Source organism: Zonotrichia leucophrys, chromosome 7 (genome assembly GCF_028769735.1).
Source record: "Zonotrichia leucophrys gambelii isolate GWCS_2022_RI chromosome 7, RI_Zleu_2.0, whole genome shotgun sequence".
NCBI classification, from domain to species: domain Eukaryota; kingdom Metazoa; phylum Chordata; class Aves; order Passeriformes; family Passerellidae; genus Zonotrichia; species Zonotrichia leucophrys.
This window is the reverse complement of record NC_088177.1, coordinates 23,765,618-23,769,141: the sequence shown is the minus strand read 5'-3', so window position 1 is coordinate 23,769,141 and position 3,524 is coordinate 23,765,618.

Here is a 3,524-nt window from a genome sequence, read left to right as displayed (position 1 = left end):
GTTTAGACTCTGACCTGTGAGCTGGTGTCCCTGTCCCTGTGGAAGTGCCTGATGCCCTGGGCTGAGAGCACTGGCGTGGGCTGTAGAGGCTGTGCCCTGCCCACCTGCAGAGCTCCTCTGGGAAGCTCAGGTAAACCTGGGAACATCAAGGTCTGACTTCAATATCTTAACTATTTCAGAGCACAGATTCCTCAGCAGCTGCTGGGAATGACAGGGATGTGCAACAGCCTGGGGGCTGGTAACACCTTCAGTGAATAAAATAGTGAAGTTTAGGTTTCTGCACAGATGCTTTGATGTCCGCTCAGTGCAGCTGCAGGGACGACAGATGTGCTAAAGTAGGCCTGGCACCCCTGAAAATCCCACCCTGCTGAATAAAAGAATGCAGAAAAGGAGGTGAGAAAAGGTGAAGAAAATGATTAATCAAACAGTGTTCATACGGTTTGTGATTCCCCCCTGTTTGCTTTCAGAAATGCTATTCTTGTATCTCTTAAAACTCTAATAAACCCTTTCTATCTTCATGTAGGTTGCTGCAAAAGGCATCAGCATTATTTTGTTTGTCAATTAAGAATGCAGTATCTTCCTTAAGTGTGAAGTGATTAATGTTAGTACTCTGACTATTGCATTTTTATAGACACATGTTCCTAGAAGTCATATCTTATCTTGTTTACGCAACAATTAAACCCTTCTGAGCCTATCTGATTATGACAATAAGAGAACACTGTCAGCAGCATGCAATTAATTTTATTAGTATGAAAATCAATTGTAAGGTACACCTGAACTTTCACAAGCCCAACTTTATGTCTTACTCCATCAGGGACACTACCACAAAACATTTACACCAACTTCCCAAGGAAGTGCATTGGAGCTACAGAGGTGAATTTGGCCTCAATTTTGAATTCAGGTTCCATATAATGGTATCTCCTTAGTAAACTCACAGGACTGTGTGTGTAACTGAAAAATTTGCAACTTGGCTCATGCTTGAGTAGTTTTGGCACCATTCCTTGTATGGAACAGTGGATTGCATTAAATGGCTGAGAGGCAAACACTTGCCTTAATGGTACACCAAATGCCCTATTAGATCATTTGATCATGCCGGTCCAGCTTCATCTGTTTCTGTTGGTCTGTGTACCTTGCCAGACTGTTTAGTGTACAGAGAACCTCTGGCATGGAGTAATGCTACAAACACCCTCCTGCTGCTGCCTGGCACTGGACGTGTTGGCAGGGAAAGACTCACTCAAGTCTTCCTTCATTGTAGAGATTTCCAGCAGCCATAATAGCTCTTTAAAGACACTGACAGGCACCATAATGCTGAGCAGCCCCCAGGATGCCCTAAGCTACACCAGAGGGGCTGCCTGACTGTGGGCCAGGCAAGGAGAAGGCATTTCAGTGCTGTTTTTTCCCCCCATGTCTCTCTACTTCTTGGCCTTTTCTCAAAACTCCAGCTGTACCACACAAGTAGTCTTCAGACACTTCACCCATGCACAAAATTTCTGCACAGTTCTCTTTGACAGAACCATTGCTAATTGAATCTGTGACTGTCAGCATTCCTCCCATGTCTTGGAAAGGCCTGGCTTGTTAGAGACCTGCTCTGTGGAAATGCAGAGCAGTGTTTTGGGCAGACATCCCCAGCTGTGCACTGAGAAAGTGCTCTGATGAGGCCTGCTGAGCAGCACGTGGCCCAAACTTGCTGTCTTGGGAAGAAGAAAGATTATACTGCAACACAGATCAGCTCTGCACCTCAACATTTCTCTGAAGAGGAATATTTGCTATCAGTGTTGGGCTGATACAATACTCTTGTATCCACCTTAAACTGGACTTAGCCCATAATGTGCTTCATGAACTTGAGAACAGCATGTGACACCTAGCAGCATTCTCAGTTTGGGAGAAACTAATTTAAATGCCTTAATTTTCTGGTGATTTGTTTAAGCTTATCTACTGTCATCCACATGGCTAGCTAGACTGTAATTTGAATGGCCAAAAATAGTGTTATAAAGCAAGCAGCTTGAGAAAATGCACAAGACCAAAAGTCTTTTGTTGTCATCTATGTCACAATTCCTTTTGTAAAATATTCCTAACAATCGTATCTGCAAAGGACTCATTCTGCAGATAAAGGCATTGTTATTGTTAGCCATACATTTCGTAAAATATTAACAGAGAAAAAGAGATGTTAAAAACTGCCAAAATAATATTAAGGGAACTAATAAGAACAGTTGCTTTTTCCTAGGCAGAATATTAATCCTATTCAAGTTCCACACTATTTAAAATGCAATGTATGTATGTATATATGTCCTAGACCTGTTTCACCTGGAGTCAGTTTAACCCTAGCAACTAATACCTTACAGGCAGCCCAGTGGAGACATGGGCTATGAGAAAATGGAACTCCATTTTTGGTGTGCCTGTGTAAGCATCACTCATTGAGGGACCTTTTCAAATGTGAAGCTCAGGGGACAGTGTAATTCTGCTTTTAGCTTCCCTTGAAAACCCAGCTGAAAGCTCATCCTTCTCTGCACTGAAATCAGAGGTACCTGCACCTTGAGATCTGCTGTGAAGCCTTTGAAATCCATGGAAGCTAGGGAGCTTTCCATGGCATGGAACAAGAGTTACCACAATGAAGTTTGTTAATGGTGAGGGCATTTGAAGAAACAACTCACGCAGATCCTGCACGAAGCCAGGCTCATGAGACTGATGCATTTCCCTGAAAAGCTGGAGGAGAAAGGCATACTGAATAAAGTTGAAGGTGGGGATGCAGTCAGTTCCATTGCTCCCATCTGCTGTCCCTGGAGATCTCCCTGGAGGATTTCATACAAGGTGCTCTGCTAAAACAGTCCTTTCATTTGGAGCAGGGAGGAGGACTGGGAATGCAGAAACTACTGCCCCAGTCTCCTGTCCCAGAGATGGAAGCCCGAGTGTCTGTGTTCTTCTGCCACTTGTTGGAGGCATGGCCTCAGCACCACTCAGTTTTCCTCCTGTTTCGAGTAATTGTTTGGATTTGGCAGCAGATTGCTGGTGGTATTTATTTGTTCATACTTGCTAGATTGCGTCCTAATTTTTGTACCCTGATTTATTTTGCATCATCTGCCTCCATTTCTGCAGATGACATCTTTGTATCAAACTGAGCTCTTCAAAGAAACATTATTTTTTAATTGGCTGCTAAGATATGGATTTGGCCTAGCTTGTCCCTAGTTCAGGCTCGGCTTTTTGCCCCATGGCTTGTGTTTTTATCCTTCTAAGAAATGATGATGATGAAAGGACTCAAACAGCACAAACCAGCTTAATTTAGACTCTTGCAATATCTTAATCCAAAGCCACTCAGCTTCTCAAGACTGCTCGGAGTTTCTGTAATTTCAATGCTATTCAACTTACAGCTGTAATTAGAAATGGAGCTTTCATCAGCATTTAAAATAATCAGTTCTCTTAAACTTCACTGTTTTAAGTCCTCAGTCCATTGTTCCAATGTATCTACTGGCTCTTCTGCTTTTGCTACTGCTCTAATAGCATGCTTCCACTATCATGTGAAGAATATA